General features: G+C 48.7%; 1 long non-coding RNA gene and 1 pseudogene across 2 annotated transcripts; one reads left to right on the top strand and one right to left on the bottom strand.

The window, feature by feature from the left end:
• Positions 1 to 6,632: 6,632 nt before the first annotated feature.
• LOC120665833 lies at positions 6,633 to 10,424 on the bottom strand. 2 transcript variants are annotated; one of them, XR_005671368.1, is made up of 3 exons: positions 8,408 to 10,424; positions 8,147 to 8,270; positions 6,633 to 6,833 (listed from the first exon to the last, which is right to left on the bottom strand). It is a non-coding gene; the product is annotated as an uncharacterized LOC120665833 (long non-coding RNA). The 2 variants fall into 2 exon arrangements; XR_005671367.1 differs by lacking the exon at positions 6,633 to 6,833 and having other exon boundaries at positions 8,103 to 8,270.
• Positions 10,425 to 10,869: 445 nt separating this feature from the next.
• Positions 10,870 to 20,719, top strand: LOC120667776 (annotated as a pseudogene).
• The last annotated feature ends 95 nt before the right edge of the window (positions 20,720 to 20,814 follow it).

Here is a 20,814-nt window from a genome sequence, read left to right as displayed (position 1 = left end):
ACAAGCACCAGAAGTACTAAAGATGCCAAGACCAGCGATAGGCATCGCTCTCTGTGCTCTAACCTGTTACTTGGTGTCACATTATTGCGGCCCATCTATCTATGCATACCCTGATACCCCTTCATTTGCAGCCCAGCAATAATGTGAAGGGGTATGCATAGATGGGCCGGTCCAAATTTGATGATGGGTTGACGAGTTCCAGTAGCCCAGCAGCCCTTTGCTGCTAAGTGTCAGATGTAATCGATCTCAATTATGCTGCAAATCCAGTAGAAAGAAAATTTGTGCTGCAAATCGCCGACACAGCACACAGAGACGCAAACGTGTAGTTACGTGTCCACCAGTTGTTCGATTGTGTGTACGGACTCTTTTCTACGTAGTGTTTGTGCTCACCTGGCACTGTCAGCGCAAATACAATTTCACACTCGCTCACTTGTTCCAAAACGGACGAGCGATCCGACCCTACGCTTCTTTCTCTTTGCACAACAAATTCAATTTGAGCTCTTTATGCTTCTTGCTAAGCAATTTGAATTTGTACAACAAATCTTCATAATTTGTAGCAAGAGAAGCATTTAGATCATTGAGAGCATTAATGTTTTTTATTTTCTTTGATTGTTTCTTAATGACTTTTTGGTGCTCATGAACTAGGTCAAGAAGTTCATCAATTGAAGGAGAGTCGGAGTCATCATTACTTACATCATTTTTCATATCTTGGGCCATAAAGCAAGTGTTGGATGATGATCCCATGCGGGTGGTGAATTTCTTGTTTGACTCATCACTCAAGCTTGCACTTGATTCTTCACCACCACTCATCCATTCAACAAAGATGGCAAACGATTCATGCTTGGGCTTCTTCTCCTTCTTTTTTTTTGTTCTTCTTGAACTTCCTCTCAACCTTCATATGTTGATGGTGAGGCCCATCCTTGAGGAAGATCATATACCCCATTGAATTGATTTTCTTCAAGCATTTCTTTATCTTCTTCACTTGATTATAGATGTTGGGGTTCATTGGCTCTTTATCATCATATGAGGAGCTTCTTGCCTCCTCCTCTTCCTCATCACTTGAGCTACTTTTGAAGGCCATCTTTTTCAACCTCTTGAGTTGTTTGCATGCAAGTGCGCTATGCGTTGGTGAAGAAGGTGCCACGTTTAGCTTGATGTCGTTGCGTAGCTCATAGGCGATCACCTTATTGAGGATTTGATTTGGTGTCAAGGTGTTGAGATCTCTCTCATACATGATCGTAGTCACCAAATCATAGTCCGGCCTTCGTAGTAAATGAAGGATCTTGCGAATGAGTTCCGTGTCTCCAATTTGCTTCAACCCTAAAGAATCGATCTCATTCACAAGAGTATTCAATCGTGAGTATATAGATTCTGCATTCTCTTCATTAAATTGCTTTAAGCTATTAAGCTTATCAATGAGAACATGATATTTTTCATTGGCAACATCCTCCGTACCCTCATGGTTCTCAATGATAGTCTTCCATAGCTCGTTAGCATTTTCACAAGAATAGACACAATTGAAAACATTATCACTAAGAGAAGATAAGATTATGCTTTTTGCAATAACATTATTTTATTTTTCTTTTAGAGTTTTGAATTTAATTCCTTCATTCACAACATTCCAAACCTCAAGGCCCGTAGGTTGGAGGTGGGCTTGCATTAAGACCTTCCAATGTTGGAAGACCGTACCATCGAACCGTGGAACACTTCTAAAGGGATCCATTCTTTCCCCCTAAGAGCTAACTCACTAGGCGGTGAAACCTACCGATTTAATGAGCCGGTAAACACAAATTTGCAAATGGAATTGGCTTTTTTGTGAGAGAAGTGAGTCCCGACTCTAATACCAATTGAAAGTGATCGGGTGTTCTAGCCTAAGAGGGGGAGGAGGTGAATTAGCCACTCTTAAAAACCTTAACCTATGGCTCCAACTAGTTTGCACAAAAACTTGAACTAAAACAAACTATCTATATGTGCAACTACATTTCTTCTAGTGTGAAACTCTCATCCCAAAAAGAGTTTAGCAACTTAGAGCCAATCCTATCAAGATAATACTCTATGAAAGAAAAGGCACAAAGATTGCAATATGAAATACGGAAGCTTAAAATAGGGATGAGAGGAAGCAAACTCTCGACGCAAGGATTTATCTCGAGGTTCGGATTGTCACAAAGACGCCCCTACATCCACGTTGTTGAAGCACTCACGAAGAGTATCGCTTCTCGGCAATAAAGTTTCTTCCGTGAACACAATCACGGTCACCTTGGTCCCGTTTTCCACTAAGGGAGATTGCCTGCGAAGGAGGGGTCTCCGTCCCCCGCACAATGTTGTCGACGCCGCTCCACACAAAGCCGGAGGGTCGTTGACGTGCCGGCGAGCCATCAATGAATACAAGTGTGGTTCACTCTAGAACCAGCCACAAAGGCACAACACCTTGCTATCACACTCTCTAAAGAGCTAATCCTAGCACTAACACTCACAAAGCTTGTGCTAAGCTTAAGAATTTGATCTATTTGCACTTGGATGGCTTGGATGTGTATGAGGCTTCTAGGAACTCCAGCAAACTTCAAATGGCCGGAGTGAGACATATATATAGCCCTCCAACTTGAACTAGCCGTTTAGAGCCGTTGGGCACTTTTTTGCGTAGGCATCAGAACTTCCGGTGCTAAGGCATCGGTTCTTCTGATCACACTGCGCTCTGAAGTAGCCGTTGGCTTCTCTGACACGGCCGCAGCAACTTCAGGGACTATCGGTTAAAACGATGCTTAGGCGTCGGTTCTTCCGGTGACACTTGATCTTCACGTAGCCGTTGCACTCTTCTTTTCTTGCTGACGTCATTGCACCGACGCTTGCTCCGATGGTGTATCGGTTCTTCCGGTGCTGAAGGCTTGGCTACTGCGCACTTGACATCGTCACTTGACAATAGTACGTTGATTGCACCGATGCTTGTCTCTGACCCATCGGCTAAACCGGTGCTACTGAGTTTTTCTCACTTGGCTCAGTATGCACAACCAAATGCACCGATGCAAGGGCGTCGGTGTATCCGGCAACCATCGGATGCACCGATGGTGGGGCATCGGTTTAACCGGTGCAGCTGAATCTGCATCTTCTCGTCCAATTCGTCGCGGCAATCATTTTGATCCTTGAAATATATTCTATCTCTGGATTTTCACTATACTTTGGCACCTCTACGACTAATTGGACTTGTCATCTTGATTGTAGATTGGACTTGGCGTCTCGACGATAGATTGAACATTGCGTCTTGACGTTGAATTAGACGTGTTGAATCATATCCATGGGACCTAAAGACTCCTACAAATGTGATCTTACAAATTTGTTAGTCACATTGATTATGTTATCACTCAATCACTAAAATCACAAACAATAGCCTAGATGGGGCCATGTTCCTTACCATTCTAGATCCCGCGATCAATCTCCAAACAATATCCTACATGTAGCTCATAGATCAAGGCCGGAGCAAATAATCTGCTTCAATTATCCTTCTCTCCATAAAAAAGTAGATTGAATATTAATTCAGCTATATGCACACGAAGGCCTACCACGGAGCTTCAAGAAGCAAGGTTATTGGTTAACGTACATAGAAGATGTATGCGGCACCAACGTCCGGTCGTGACTACTCGCCGGCACACGATCGACTACTTTGACTACTTGTCTCGACTAGAAAACTAGTCGAGAGTGGGTCTCGCATCATCAACGATTCCGACTAGTCGGCTTCAATCAAGTTAAGTCACTTATACCTTTTTCGACTTATTTTTCACAAGATCGACTGCTTTTTTGGAGTATGCCTCTTGATCGAAGTTACGCTCGGGGGGCTACACCATGATCGACTGCTTTGTGCGCAACCTGCAGTTTTGCCGACTATTTTGTCCGCAACCCGCACTCGATATCGAGTGCTTTATGCGTGCTGCACATCTTATTTGTCGCCTTGCCGACTTCTTTTTTCGTTGTCTCCTCTCAATGGTTGCTAAAGTACTCGAGGAGCCCACGCCGTAATCCACGAGACCTCGACTCTTCTGTATGCGTATGTTTCCAAGCGTGCACGCGACCACGTCCCTGCGCTATGGGCTACGGCTATCAGGGATCAGATGCTCAAACATTGGCTAACTACTCGAGAAAATTATATAGACTAGCAAGAGCAAGACAGGGAAAAATTTCTACATGCATTCTTCAATGCTGGGATTTTTTGCCGATCTTTTTCATGCATTTTGCAATGCTGGGATTTGCACCCGACTCGATATCATATCTACATTTTATAATATATTTCTATGTTTCTCATACAGGAGATCGGACCTGAAGCACGCAGCTGGGTGAGGTATGCTCCCGAGAGCTGCCTCGCCTAGCTATCTCTTCATTGGCACAAACAACCCAGCATATTTTCCAGAAGCATGTCCAGCTCTCAGGCTTGGGGGCTGGACACAAAAAACTACTCGACGTGGTCTCAACGGCGTGCCTAGCTCCCAAGCTCGGAGGCTGGACTCTGCAAAACTACTCGATGCCGCTTCATGTGAAGACTGGAGGCAAGAAAAATCCAACGCCGTGAGCCACGATGTTTGGATCCTTAATTCCAAATCTTGAAATTTGGATTCAAGACTCAGGGGCTGCGGGATACGAGTCATCGACAGCTTATTTTTTCTTGGAAGATAAGGACAAGAAGATTAAAGACTGATTTGACCCTCAACCTGATTCTGCAATTCAACCTAAGGCTCGGGGGCTACTCCATATGGAGCGCGAGTTCATCGCGCACCATATAAAAGAAGACGATTCGGGGCTTCAGCACCTCATAGCCTCGATGCAGCCAAAGAAGTACTCGAAAGACTATTCGAATCACTCAATGAAATATTGGAGGATTCCATAAGCACTCGAAGTCTCTTTGAGAAGTACTTGATGCCTGCAGTACTCGACTACAAAGAGCTCGGGGGCTTGTCAGACTCGGGCCCACGGGACTATACACATCGCATAGTTCCGAGTAAAGAAGGAAGGAATCGGACTCCTACTAGGACTCGTCTCTAATCCTACTAGGACTCTACTTTGTAATCCTCCTAGGACTCCTACTTGTAGACCGACTAGTATACCACCTCCTGGACTATATAAAGGAGGGCGGGGTACCTAGATCGGCAGAGAACGAACGAGAGGCTCAATAGAGCCAAACAACACCAGCGCAGGGCACAACATACCAAACCACCACACAGGACGTAGGGCATTACGCTATTCTGGCGGCCCGAATCTGTCTAAATTTGTGTCTTGTGTCCTTGCATTTACCTTCGAGTTCCTAATCCCGCGATCTGTTCCCAAACAATCTCCTACCTGGGGCATCCCTAGATAGGCCGACGGTAAAAACACCGACAGCCGGCGCCTCGGTGGGCCGGTGGCCGGCACCTTCCATCCTCCATAACTTGCGCTAGGAGGATAGGATGCAAGCAATGGCCGATGGGGGCGAGTATACGAGGTTGCAAGGTGCTTGTGCCACCCGCCGGTTGCCGATCGCTAGATCATGGAGTTGCCAAAGAAATCCGCCATGGAGGAAACCCTAACTTGCCTTCGCAATCGCCTCCTTGATGGCATGGAACGGGCCGAGCAACATGTCGGGGCGTAACGGAACGGGAAAGGTGGAGAAGGAAAAAGTCCTCGACGCAGTAACGAATCGGACGGCTGATAGATCGAAACAACACGAATTTGAAATATTGGAAGGTACCTACACAAAAATCTTCAAGAAGATATATATTCCTGGAGATATATAGGATCCGCGCACGGGAGGTCATCATTAGGGGCGGACACGACTCGCAGAGTAGGAGGCAGAGAGCTACTCAGCAGCGACAGGATCACTGGATTGACGGGAGTTTCTGCATTTCTAAGCTCGTTCAGGTATAATATATGTGTATATTTATTAATATTTCTTTCCAAATCTTTGGTATTTCAAGCAATACAGGGCCACACCACTGGTGCCCCTGATGGGTTGTAGATACAAATAAAAATCTGTCTATTATGGTACTAGTTCGATGGAGCCAGATTATACAGTTTTATTGATTCGTTGGATTTATTATCTACACCATATTTTGGGCTATTTGGATGAGCTAGAGTTTTTTTTCTGGTTTTGATAGTCTTAGCTAATCCAAACATTGCTTAGGAGATTTTTGCAGGCGTTCTTCGATGTGGTTGCGGATAAGTGCTACCTATTTGAAAGCAATCTTTCATCAGGATGTCGCGGTCTCTCGAGCCTCGATCATAGCAAACCATTGGTAACCCTTACTGATCAGCACATTGCAACATTCTTTTCCCAACTCTGTTGACGACAGTTAAGTACAGGCACCCTCCATCAGCTCGCGGGTCTCAGAAATTAGGCTGAATGCCTGAGCTGAACGTGCTTTGAAAGGGATATAGGTAGCTGGTGGCCATTCCCAACGTTTACAACTCGTCAAGTCGTCTTCATCAGTGAACCGCAATCGCACTCAGGGCCTTGACTTCCGCGCCCGTGCTCTATTATATAGAATTGCAGTTCAGCCGTTTGCTGTTCATAGTTGAATGTCCGTGCGTTGTTACGGGTGATAAATTTTTTTTATAAAAAAATATTACTATAGTTGATTGCATCAAGTAAACAAGGATAAAAAATAATACACAACTTAATACCAAACACTCCATGCTATTTCAATCAATGTTCAAAAATAATACACAACCTTTGTTTTATGATCAAGTGAAATAGTTTGAGGCTCCTTTTTAAAGTTCTAAAGGAACACTACCATCCTCCATAATACCAGTCGCATGTTCTATGCAGCTATTGGAACTACAATTGTCGGGCAATGACTCTAGATCTTGGATTAAAGCTATGAAAAATTAGCATGTGTTAGAAATTGATATCCTTTTCTACAGTAAAACCATAAAAGCCATATTTTGAGAAAGTTAAAAACTTCAATTAACATGGGATTCGATTTGCTTGAACGCAGAGGAGACAAAAACCAATGTTATTAACTTAACTGGATGGCAAATAAAACTTCCGTATCTGGTGTCTAGTTATATATCACATTAAGAGCATCTCCAGCAGATTTGGTAAAACTGGATACCTAAATTTGCTTTTAAATATAGGAGTGAAGATTTAGGTTATGGTTTTGTGCTCCACTCCAGCAGATTTTGTATACTGGTTACCTATACATAAAAATCCACTTCCTCTCCGTCACAAAAATTCCATTCCTCTCCTTCATGCCAGCCGCCGCCTCCTCTCTACCAGCCACAGCGACGCGCGGCCGTCCTCCATCCCTCCCCGGTGCTCCTCCCTCCCCGGTGGCCCCCCTTCGCGGGGGCCTACCTCCGCGACAGCCTCCCTCCCCGGCGCGGGCGGGCAAGTTCCCGCACCAAAGTCCCGTGCGCGCGCCGGCCTCCCCTTCCCTCGATCTCCAGCAGTGAAGGCCCGCGTGGGGTGGCGGCGGCGGCAGATCTGCGACGACGAGACTTCCTCCCGGCGGCCCTCCCCATGCCGGCCTTCCTCGTCGTCCTCCAAACGGCGCCTGCCATGGCCGACGCACGCGGCGGCGGCGGCGCGCTCCCCGCAGGCGCGGCCTCCGCCAGTGCCCTCCCTCTCTCTCGCTCACGGCGGTCCACTCCTTGCTCCCATCCAGCGGCGGAGATGGGGTCCAGAGCCACGGCGCGCGGGTGGAAGCGCAGTTCCTCTGCTCGGAGGCATGGTACGGGAGCAGCGACCAGCAAGAGCGGCGGATGGCGGGAGCGGCGAACGGCGGCCTCGCAAGAGCAGCGGCAAGCGGCCGATGCCACGCCAGCATCTTGAGGATCGACAGCGCGGCCTCGCGGGGAGGCGGCGGGCGGCCGGAGGCAGCGTGGAAAGCTCTAACCAGGAGCAGTTGCCTCTCCCGCCACACGCTTGGAGTTTTAGCAATCCAACCTTTGGTTTGGTATATTTGGGTCAAGGAGAGAGAAATTTAGGTAATTTGCTAAAAAATTTAGAGATAAGTATCCATATACCAAATCTGCTAGAGCTATTTTTTTGGTGAATTTTAGGTATCCTGGCAGTTTTTAGGGATATGTATCCATTATACCAAATCTGCTGGAGATGCTCTGATACTCCTCAAGATCCAAAGAAATATATGAACAAAAAGTTTGCAAGCTGTCAGTTCAGTGTCAAAACCTTGTCCGGACTGTTTGCAAGCTGCTGCATTGTGAAATCAGTGAGAGTTCGGGCATGACAAAATAATGCATATGCTTCTGCCCTTTTGCCAGCAGAACTATATGACTTCGCCAAGAAGGCACATCTGTACAATTATTAAAAGTGAAACTTGTAAGGAAAGCACAGTCTGTTGTATTCAGCAAAACCCACCAGCAAAAGCACACAGGTCCAGTAAAAAATGTGAGAGCATCTAAAAAGGGGCATGATAGAAAGCAGGCATACCTGAATAAGCAGATCATATAGCCAAACAAGTTCTTCTGGCTTTGTGATTCTCTCATTTGTCTCATCTCGATGCTTTGTAAATTTACTTTTCAATGCTAACAAGTAACTGGTTACATTCTATAGTCCTCAATCCTAAAACAGCACTAACAGCCTTGTCAAGACCATTCAAATCATCTCAAATATTCTCAGCATTGCCAGCAGAAGCCTACATTTGGAATTTATTAGTTAAAGAACAGTAAGCATTGTATATCATATCTCTAGTATAAAATACAAAATATGACCAGTAAGACAAAAAAAGTTTCGTAGTAGGTCATTGCGGATGCAGCTCTGATCATCATGGCATGCAGAAAATATTTTATCAAAAATGCCAAGGTTTTTTTGTCAGCCGCAATTGATTATGTGGCTGAACCGTTCAAGTCTTTCTCAAGCTGCTAAGCTAATCATATCACTCAATTAAAGAGAGGTCCACAATATAAAACTAACATATGGATCAAGAAAAATTGCTCAAATAAGGATTCAAGTCGGTCATGTAGTATGACCCGACTTATCTACTATCTCAGTTTATAGTTGCAATTAACAATGCAACTATAAAATTTTTCATTCATACTGCTTAGGCAAGCCATATTCACTTATATGCATACCAACGATCATCAGATTCTCCAGTTTCAAATATAGTTATATCCACTCATACACATATTGACACCCAGGAAGAGAATTTGATTTCAGAATGGACTTCATTCATAACACTTACTAACAGACAATCCTCCAAAGTTCCATTCATCTATATGTAGGTCCATCAACCAATGAACGAGTGCCCCTCAAGGTTCAGAAGCATGGAAGTAATGGACAAAAAAGATCGCTCATTTATACCTAGGCCAAAATCTAGAGAAATTAGTTTGGACCAAAACACAAGCACCTGGTGTTCATGGGATGAATGAGATGCGAATGGAAAATTGGTGGATTAGAACAGGATCACCTGGAATGCTGGAGTGGGAGGCGGCTGCGTTTCTGCAAAGCTCGCAAGCCACAAGAAAAAGCTGAAGAGTTACCAGATTCCGCAGGGGCCCTTGTGCAAAAGCTCAAAGAGCTCCTGGCCATGGCTCCTAGCAGCTCTGGCTAGCCAGCCAACCAGCATTGCGGGGGCGGGGTGCAAGGGATTCAATCCGGGTCGGGGAAAGGAAGAGGAGGATGAGGGGAAACTCACGGGGGTGCTCACCGGCGGCAGAGAAGAACAGGGACGGCTGGAATCCGGCCGACGGCGGCTGGTTAGGGACCCTCACGGCGGCGGCGCTCCGACGGACGACAGGCGACGGGGAGGGCGGAACTCTGGCTGCGGCGCTCTGTTCGACGACCGATGATGGCGAAGCTGCTGTGCGATGACTGAGAGGCGAGGCAGCGGCAGTGCTGCACAGCACGCGAGGCGGCCGGAATCACGCGGTCAACAGCCGCGGTGGCGCAAATCGACCTCTGAACTTCGCCGCCGTCCTCTCTGCCCAAGGCCGCCGCACCCCGGTCTTCCCCCTCCTCTGCGCAGATCCTCCCTATCCCACCCTCCGATGAGGCCCGAGCTACGGGCGGATCGATGGATCGAGCCGGCGGAGACCCATCTCCTCCACCGCGCAGATCCCCATCCCAACCTCCGCCACCGCGCCGCGTCCCTCCTGCTCCGACCCCGCGCTCCTGCCTCCGTGGCCGGAACTCGCGTGAGAGGAGAAAACCCACCAGTCCAGCACGAGCATGGCTGGAGCAACAGATGTGGGGACCGGTCCTTGTGGATGTGTAGGAGGTGGAGGTGGAGGTGGAGGTGGGGTGAGCATGCGGTGGCGGCCGGGTCGCGCCGTCGAGCACGCGTGCGGCGGTGCGAGCGCGTGGATGTGCAGGAGGTGGATCCGGGGGCAAACGTGCGACGGCCGGCGGGCCGGGGAGCGGTTGCGCGGAGAGGAGCAGTTGCGCAACTTGCGCGGAGCGAAGCATTGACGAGCGGACATCCGCGCGACGGACACACGGAGCGGGCGGACACACTTCCACTTCGTTTTTTTAGGTAGTAGGAGACAACTTGCAAGTACCGAGCGAGCAGCTCATAGCTTTTTTTTTTTTTTGAGAAAACCGGGTTGCACTTTATTCATTCATATAGAAGATTACATGAACATCCTCACAGAGATACATCAAATAAAGGAAAAAATATACCAGACCCTGTAAGGCGAGCAGCTCATAGCTAGGAGATACAGCCACGGAATGGAAGCAACCAGGGGCCCGTTCGGATGCACTGAAACAACTTCTGGCTGGGCTGGCTAGACGAACAGTGTCAGCTGAAATTTACTGTTTCGGCTGGAATTTACTGTTTTGGTAGCGCACGATTAAAAGACCACCGGGTGGTTCAGCTGGTACTGCCGTAGTACCGAACGCTTGGGGGGCGGCTGTGCTGATCAGCCCAGCCAGCCCAGCCAAATATGGTCATCCGAATGGGGCCCAGGTCGCAAGAACCTCTGCCTAGCCGTAACTTCTGCGCCGATGTCGATCACGAGTCTCTGCAGCAGCAGCCCAGTGGTGCCAGGAACAAGGGGGGATGGATCACCTTCCCCTTCCTCGCAGTGGCGATGCTCGGGCTGGGTGTGGCGAGGGGCGGCGCGACAAGCAACTTCGTCGTCTACCTCGTGAAGAAGTACAACGTGCCGCGCGTCGACGCGGCGCAGATCTTCAGCATCGCTCTCGGATGCCTCAGCTTGGCCCCTGTGGACGGCGCCATCGTCGCCGACGCCTTCTTGTGCTGCTATCCCGTCGTCGCCGTGTCCATGGCCTTCTCTGTCCTGGTCAGTACCAATGCTCAATGGATAGGCATAATGAACATGGCATCTAATAAGCTTTGATCAATCGACACCTGCGGACGCGCAGGCCTTGGTCATGTTCACCCTCACGGCGAGCCTGCACGGCCTCCGCCTAGCAGCGTGCCAGCCGGGCGCCGGGCCGTGCCAGCCGGCTTCGACCGGGCAGATGGCGGCGCTGTACGCCGGGGTGTTGATGATGTGCGTCAGCGCGGGCGGCGCCCGGTTCAACTAGGCGACCCGGGGTGCGAGCCAGTTCGATGTCGCGGCGGACCACGACGTGCTCTTCAACTGGTACTTCATCTTCTTCTACGCCTCCTCCACAGTCGGCTCGACCGCCATAGTCTACGTCCAGGACAACGTGTTGTGGGCGCTCGGCTACGCCATCTCCGGCGCCGCCAGCTTGGCGGGGCTCGCTGCGCTGCTCGCCGGCACGCCGAACTGCCGCCGGCCCGGCGCTTAGGGCACCACGGAGAATGCAGCAGTGCCACTGACAAGGACGGCGACGTTAGTAGCGCTACTAGCCTTGCTGCCCCAAGCAACAGCTTCAGGTAAGAAAACAATGCCCTTCCATACATCGTTGCCTTTCATATTCAGTGTAGTAAGGTCAAGCGTCATGGTTCCCAGTGGACACCCTACCTTATGATGAAGACCTTCTTCAACTCACGCTCGGACTATCTCCTCAAGATAGGACAAACGAAGAATTCTACCCAGATTTAGATCAAGCCGTTAACCGATCCGCAATACAACCCGATTCGGGCAAGAAGACCGAATCCGACAAAGAGTCAACTCCCATTGTCGCTACAAAAACAGAACTACACTCCTCATGTCAGGAGGAACAACAATTCTCAGAAGACGAAGAACTACCGTTCCAACAAGGCTCTCCGCTCAAGGAAGACAACAACAAGACGAAAATCCCCAATCACGGCTCTCTGCTCAAGGAAGACAACAACAAGACGAAAATCCCCAATCACGATAGCGAAATTTTCATGGCCATACTTTCGGATCCTACAAACCGAAAGACCAATTCTACGACGCTGGAAGACCTGGATTATAACGAATTCCTTTCTGAAACGGAGGCAACCGAAATAGCTGCTAGCCACAAAATCCCTTCACCACCACAAGGAATCACGGTCACCGTCCATCTAGACAACAACCCAAAGATGATCCTCAAGACAGAGCACCACCAACAACTTGGCGACTCATTCGACTATTCCAACAGCGACTTACACAATGTTATCAACATTGGTCGCAACGCAAAAATAGTCATCATCAATAACGGTGAAGATCATGAAGAAGTCGAATCCTACAGCTTGACATCCAACTTCAAAATACCTGACAACTACGGGTACAACTCGCGAAAGCGGCGTCGCGACAAGGCAGCACCTCCATCCCAACCAAAGCAGTCGAAGATTGATTCTACCCACCAGAAACTTCACTCAAAATGCTTCCTGCACCCCAAAGGAAAGCACTCGAGTTTCCAATGCATCATCCTTCGCAAAGCACTCAGAGCACCTCCACTCTCTTCCGACAAAGACAAGAAGAATCAACAGAACCAAAATCTCTTTTGACAACCAAAGAAGAGCTAGTCGGATGGGTCCAACCACCTCAGGGCTCACCCCCGGTCTTACACCCAATAAAGGATAGGATGGGTCCGCCCGAGGGAGGTTCCACCCTCGAACTACTCGAAGAAGAAATACTCCTCACAAGATGGTCGGTTGGGTCCAACCACCTCAGGGCTCACCCCCGGTCTTATACCCAATAAAGGCTAGTATGGGTCTGCCCGAGGGAGGTTCCACCCCTGAACTGTCAACAAAAACAAGATGGGAGTATGATAGCTACTCGATCGAGTCGCCTCAGGGCTTAGCCCCGGTCTTACACCCAATAAAGGCTAGGATGGGTTCGCCCAAGTTCTGACTCAGCATCCAAGCTACTCGTGTCGGCAGAAGATAGTTACTAAAGTTGAATCCCTCAGGGCCAACCCCCGGTCTTACACCCAATAACGGCTAGAATGGGTCCACCCGAGCAAGATTCCAATATAAAGAAGAAATCGAGTGCTTCAGAATTTGATGAAAGAGAAAATTTCATCGACAAAGACCCTAGAGACAAGTTCTCTACTTTCTTCAGGAGTCATTACTCCATCAGTTACTACGAATACTAACCTTTTCTTATTCACTCAAGGTAAAAGGCACGGCGAATCGAGTAACTGGGGCTAGGATACATGAGCTTCGTGGCCCTAGAGACAAGTTCTCTACTTTCTTCAGGAGTCGTTACTCCATCAGTTACTACGAATACCAACCTTTCTTTGTTTACTCAAGGTAAAAGGCACGGAGAATCGAGTAACTGGGGCTAGGAGACATGAGCTTCGCAGCCCTAGAGACAAGTTCTCTACCTTCTTTAGGAGTTGGTACTCCATCAGTTACTTCGAATACCAACCTTTCCTTGTTCACTCAAGGTACAAGGCAAGGCGAATCGGGTAGCTGGGGCTAAGAGACATGAGCTTTGTGGCCCTAAGGGACAAGTTCCCTATCTCCCAAGAGGATTTTCTCGTCCATGAGACGATGACAATTGATCGACTACTTCGGTACTCGACCTTCGGAGGGACAAGTTCCCTATCTCCCAAGAAGATTTTCTCGTCCATGAGACGACGATAATTGATCGACTACTTCGGTACTCGACCTTCGGAGGGACAAGTTACCTATCTCTCAAGAGGATCTTCTCGTCCATGAGATGACAACTAATCGACTACTTCGATACTCGACCTTCGGAGGGACAAGTTCCCTACCTCTCAAGAGGATCTTCTTGTCCATGAGACGACAACTAATTGACTACTTCGGTACTCGACCTTCGGAGGGACAACTTCCCTATCTCTCAAGAGGATCTTCTCGTCCATGAGACGACAACTAACCGACTACTTTGGTACTTGGCCTTTGGAGGGACAAATTCTCTATCTCCAAAAAGAATTTCTTCGTCCATGAGACGACAATTGATCAACTACTTTGGTACTCGGCCTTCGGAGGGACAACTTCCCTATCTCCAAGAAAAGCAACTCACCCATGAGGTGACAATTTGTCGACTATTACAGTACTCGACCTATGAAGAGACAAGATCTCTATTCTCCAAGTAGAAATTATCATTCACGAAGACAGAAACTAATCGACTACTACAGTACTCGAACAAGTTCTTTATTTCATAAAAAGGAACTTTTCGTCCATGAGACGCCAGGCAAGTCGACTACTACGGTACTCGAAGAAACAACTCAAGACAGCCAATGACAAGCTTCATGAAAAGGCAACCAGCTAATCGGCCGTCAACTAAAAAGAAAAAAGTACTATACATCAGAATGTCAAAAGTACTCCAGTGGACACGCATCCACACAAAAGCCAAAAGAATATTACAACAATTGTTCAAGCTTCTGGCGCCGGCTCCAAGGCACTGATAACCCTATCAGCGATGGGTTTCATCTCTGCGACATACTCAGACAATCTCTCCTCTGAACAGCCAACGGCCACCCCATCACCAATAGGGGACAAGTTCGCGGAGGGAAGAAAGGACTTAACTAAACCTAAGGCATGAGCTAAGTACTCCCTAGAGGTGTCGGAGAAGAAGCTGCTGAGTCGCTGGGGGGCTTCACGAAGATGCTCCAGCAGACTTTTCTCACCAGCTCGCTCATCCTCAACCATGTAGACGATTACTTTAGCCGCCACCTCAAGATCAGCCAGTTGCTGGGACAACTCCCTGATCTACTTCATATCGCCGATCATTTGCTTGTCAGCGTCAGCCTTGATCTTGGTCAGCTTCTCCACAGCATCTGCGTGATGATACATAATATTTTTAAGATCAGTCACCAGTTCATCCCTTTGAAAAGCAAGGAAAATATGAGCACAGAAGAAAACTACTCGAAGGACACAAAAGAAGGAAAAGAATACCTTTCTTCTCCTTGGCAGCAGCCTTGGCCTTCTCTTGCAGCTTGGAGGCCTTATCTTTTAGAGCAGAATTGTCCTGCTCCAAAGTTTCAACCCGGGCCTCCAGAAACCTGACCTTTTCCGACTGCTCCGGAGAAGACTCCTCAAGAGCAGCCATCTTCTCAAGCTGCTGAATCTGGTCAGCTGTCAACTGGAGATGCTCCCCAGTCTGCCGAAGGAACTCGGCTTGCTCAGCGACTTGCTTAGCCAGATTCTATCCCAAAACACAGTTAAGATAGAGTACTCGACAACTCAACTACTCGAGTACAAAAGATACTTACAACCAGAGAAGAATGGCAGCCCAAGATCCCCCGAGCGACGGCAGTCGATCGCTCAACCGCCTTCTCCACCTCCTGCCGCGGCACCGCCAGCAAGGATGGATCAACATTGGCGGCAGCCGAAGGACTCTTCGGTTGATCCTCGTTCTGCTTATCTGAAAAACACAAGGATATCAGCAAAAGAAAGACAGAAAACCACTCGACCGCACCTCATAAAGATACTTACCAGTGCCAGCGACTGAGACTTCTTGTCCGCCTCCCCGGTGGCTAGGTTCTCCGCCGTGCCAGCAGCAGAATCAGCTAGCCGATCATCCTCCTTCGGCGGGCTGGGAGGTAACTGGGCAATGCTCTTAAGGGAACAAAAAATTCCCTTCCCCGACTCATCAATCCCAAGAGTGTCTGGGTTGCTACAAAGCAAAGGAAGTACTCGACACTTCAACAAAAAATAAAGAAAGCAAATATAAGCAGCCGATCAGCATTTACACTTATTGAGAAGAATGTTTAAGCACGAATTTCTTCGGCTTGGTAAACTTCGGGACCACGCTCAGCCCCGAAGCACTCTGCACCTTAGCAGAGCCACTCCCGCCAGATTCAGTAGGCGCAGCAGGAGTCGCGACGACAGGGCTCACAACAGAGCTCACCGCCTGCCTCTTGGAAGGAGGAGGCCTAAGAAGAAGAAAAGCCATCAAAAGCAAGCACAAGACTTCAGAAAAGTACCAATTCGTACTCACCTGTCACTGCTACCAGCAGAAGCGGCCCTCCGCTTCCGAGTCCTTGTAGACTCGATGGCCGGCTCGTCCGCCGCCCTGTCTTGGACATCCGGCGCCGTCCGACTAGCTGATGGACCTGCACACCAAATCACAACCATCATCAGTCGAAAATCCAGTAGCTCAATCAAACAAAAGAGCAAAGAAAAGGTAGTCAGATTCACACTTGAGTCAGTATGCACCAGAGGCACATCTTCAGGTAGAGGAGGCCTACTCTGATAGTTTTCGGGATTAATCTGCACGAAAGACACCAAATCAACTCAGCTACTCGACAAAAGTACCTCCCGAGGAGCGCAGCCACCCGACCCTCCAAATCATCCTCGGAAATCTTCTCCCGAGTATATCGAGTGGAATCCTCCTCGCCTGTATACTCGAAGGCAAGATGAACCCACCGCTGCAGAGGTTGAACCCTACGAATGGTCCAGTGCGCCACCACGGAAGCACCAGTAATCTGGTGCTCCGCCTTCAAAACTTCAATCTCCCCAAGGAGAAAGTTCACCTGGTCCGCCCTGCCTCCCTTGGAATTCCAACTTGGTCTCTTCATAGGGGGATCAAGAGTATGAAGAGGAAGGGAAGAAAAAAGATTCCTAACATAAAACCACATCTCCTTCCAGTAGAAGACCTTATCACTCAACTCGTAGGGGATGTACTTGGTCTTCTTCCCCTGACGAAACTACAAACCGGCTCCCCCGACTACATCTACCTTAGATTCGTTGGGATGGGGTTTCAGATGGAAGAAATACTGAAACAAATCGGAGTGGGGCTTAATCCCCAAGAAAGCTTCGCAAAGATGGACAAAGATAAAGATGTGAAGAATGGAATTTGGGGTCAAGTAATGCACTTGAACCCCCCAATGGTGAAGAGGGCCCCATAAGAAATCGGAAACGGGAAAACCGAGGCCCCGAAGAACATAAAGGAAGGAAAACAACAGATTCGTTTTCCTCCTCATGAGGAAAAGACTCCCCCTCGGATCTATGCCAATGGATCACGCTCCGAGGTTGAAGAAGATGACTCTCTACCAGATTTAACAGATGAGAGTCGGTACACTTACTCGACTTCCACCCATGGACCTCTGCCTCGTCTCCGGCGGCGTCGCTCGCCTTCCCCCTTCCAGCAGATCTCTTGGGAGCCATGGAAACAAAGAGAAGACGATCCCCTCTCGCTTCACGCTTGGGGGCTAGCGGTGGCTAGTTTCTCGCAGCACTTGGAGGCGAGAGCAGATGAGTTAGCGGCGGCAGAGTAAGCCAAGCAAGCGTGCTAAACCTAGATTTACTCGAACAGTTAAATAAGCTGAGCCAATGGCAGTATGATAAATAACAAGAAGTTCAAAGCTCATGAACTAAGTTCTAAGAGTTATTTCAGCCAGCAACTTTGGGATTCGCTCCAAAGGAAACGAAATCAACTCAGAAACGGAAATCTCCATGCAAAGATTACATTCCAAATAGAAGAAAATACACAGATCTGAACAAATTCACCACTCGAAACTACTCGATCTGAGTTACAAAGGAGCCAGCCCTAGGGCTGATACAGAGATACAAAGCTTGTTACTCCCAAAGGGGAGTAATCCAGATACATTCAAGGAGGAAAAAGCTTGTTGTAAGAAGATATGCATGATCAGGAACATCGCAAATCCTCTTCTTGCACCTGCTCTTCTCCCTGATATGTTTTGCAACAAAAACAATGCCATCTCTCCAGAAGACATCGAGGGGGAAACCACTAAAATTTCCACCCGGAGAATTACTCCAACAGACCACAAAGGCTTCTGATACAGCTTCCACCATCAGCCCACTAGGGGCAAGACGACCAGGATGGCTGCGCTGTGAGAAGCAAAGATGGCGGCCTGAGAGATAATAAGTGTTTGTGCTACTCGCAAACACTCTTCTAGCACCTACAAGGATAAATCGAGTACTCTCATTAGGAGGTCGAGTACTCTGCAACGAAGAACTCCACTTGGAACCCATGGCTACAACTGCAAGATCAAAAATTCAAGTGCCACAGACCCTGTTTAAATAGAAGCAGCGGCGGAGTCTCACTGCCCCTCGTGACACCAAAGGACAGGGTGGCTCACGGGTGAAACAGAAAAGATTCTTCATCAGTACTCGCCACGTGAACCCACGGGCACACAGTACATCGCACTGTTACCTTTTCAGAAGATTCGCCGCAGCACTAATGAGCTCAGAAAGATCACAGAGGACGTAACATGATCTTCTGGACCCTTAACCCCAAATCACAGACTTGAATTCAAGGCTCGGGGGCTGCGGGATATGTGTCATAAACGGTGACTTTTTTCAAAAAAGTTTCAAACTTCAAACAGAGGATCGAAGGACCCGGAAGACTGAGTTGATCCTCAGCTTGATTTATCAAATCAAACAAAGGCTCAGGGGCTACTCCATATGGAGTGCGAGTACATCGCGTGCCATATCAAGAGAAGGACTCGGGGCTTGAGCACCTCATAGCCTCGATGCAGCCGAAGAAGCACTCAGAAGACTACTCGAAGCACTCGAAGAACTCCAAGGATGGACAACCTACTCCAGAAGTACTCGAAGCGCTCGTTGCCCGAACAGGGGTCCAGAAACTCTTGGAATACCCGGCGAACCCCTTCAGAAACACTCGACGCTTGCAGGACTCGACTACGAAGAGCTCGGGGGCTTGTCAGACCCCGGACAGCGGGACTACCCATGGGCTCGGAATATTCTAAAGTAGGGAGTAGCACATGGATCTGCCCTACCTCTCTTGTATCTACTCGAATAGGAATAGAACTAGTCAACATACTCGAAAAACCAGCCGAACTCCTCGGACTGGGATCCTAACAGAACTCGACTAGGACTTTCCATGTAACCTTGTTCCCCTAGATTATATAAGGGCGAACAGAGACCCCCTCAAAAGGGGACGAGACATATCGAACAATACCTAAGGGAATACAAACCACCACACAGGACGGAGGATATTACGCTCCGGCGGCCTGAACTTGTCTAAATCCTTGTGTTCCTTGCACCATCGCGTTCTGATCTCGACGAGTCCCTACTCATAACCACTCTCCTCAGGATACCCCTCGGAGAACCTGATGGTAAAACACTGACAGGGGGCACACCCACTATATAGATAGGGTGGGCTGCCACCTTACCTACTCACCAGCGAGTACCGATATGTAGCATGTCTTAGGGGGTGTTTGGTTTTCCGAGTGCTAAACTTTATCTCTGTCACATCAAAAAAAATCTTGTTATTTAGGTGTATTAAATAAAGTCTAATTACTCTGAGGATGATAGACGAGCCGCTTTGGAGCGGATGTTTACTGCAGTATCCTTGTAGCAAATTAAGAATTAGTTAGGCTCATTAGATTCGATTCATTGTGTACACACAAAGGAATGGTAAGTTTTTATGAATTTATCAGGAGGTAGGTTTTAAATTTGATTTTTTTCTGCAGCATCTCTATTGTAAATCAATATAAAATCAACATCAAGCGAATGGTGTTTTAAAATACGAATATATTCATACAACTTTTGTACACTTGACTCTTATAAATTTGACTTGTTAGTTCTTTCTATGTTAGTTATTACCTCTACTTCCTCTCACAAACAAATAAAATTACCACTACATTGTTACATGTTTGGAAGCCTGACTAAACTAACGATATGATATCTGATTCGGCATATGCACCCGATCTTATTAGCTTCCTGAACCGCGCTGCCCTGATTGCCGACGGAGATGTCGCTCCGGCGGATTGGTCCGTTGTCCGGCCGTGGCGCATCTGCACGGTGCAGGAGGTGGAAGACTTCAAGGCGGTGGTCCGCATCCTGCCGCTCTGGAGCGCGTCCATCATGCTCAGCGTCGCATTCGGCACGCAGATCAACTTCACCGTCCTGTAGGCCCTCGCAATGGACCGTGCCCTCGGCCGCTTCACCGTGCCGGCGGGCTCCATGAGCGTCGTCATCCTCATTTTCATCGTCGTCTCCCTCATCCTCCTCGACCGCGCGCTCCTCCCGCTCTGGCAGCGCCTCACCGGGCACACGCCGACGCCGCTGCAGCGCATCGGTGCCGGTCACGTGCTCGCCATCCTCAGCCTCGCCGCGTCCGCCGCCGTCGAGCACCACCGCATGGCCACCGTGCGCGCGCACGGCGAGGAGGGCCACCCGGCGTGGGTGTCGCAGCTGTCGGCGATGTGGCTCGTCCTGCCGCTCGCGCTGGCCGGCGCCGGCGAGGCGCTGTACTTCCCCGGGGGCGTGACCCTGTACTACGAGGAATTCCCGCCGTCGCTCAAGAACACGTCTACGGTATGGTCGCCGTGATCATCGCGCTCGGGTTCTACCTGAGCACAGTCCTCGTCGGCGTCGTCCGGCGCACCACGGCGTGGCTGCCGAACAACATGAACGCGTCAAGGCTGGAGAACCTTTACTGGTTGCTCACCGTGATGGTGACCGTCAACTTGGGGTACTACCTGTTATGTGCCAAATTGTACAAATACAAAAACGTTGGTAAGTAGCTCGATCAAATGTGCACAGAGTAACAAATGTTTGCTCTGCTCTTTGCTTAAGTGGAATGGCGAAATGTGGGAATCTACTTCACACGCTTCCACTT

Source organism: Panicum virgatum, chromosome 3N (assembly GCF_016808335.1).
Source record: "Panicum virgatum strain AP13 chromosome 3N, P.virgatum_v5, whole genome shotgun sequence".
Taxonomy (NCBI): Eukaryota; Viridiplantae; Streptophyta; class Magnoliopsida; order Poales; family Poaceae; genus Panicum; species Panicum virgatum.
This window is presented reverse-complemented; position numbering and strand designations above follow the sequence as displayed.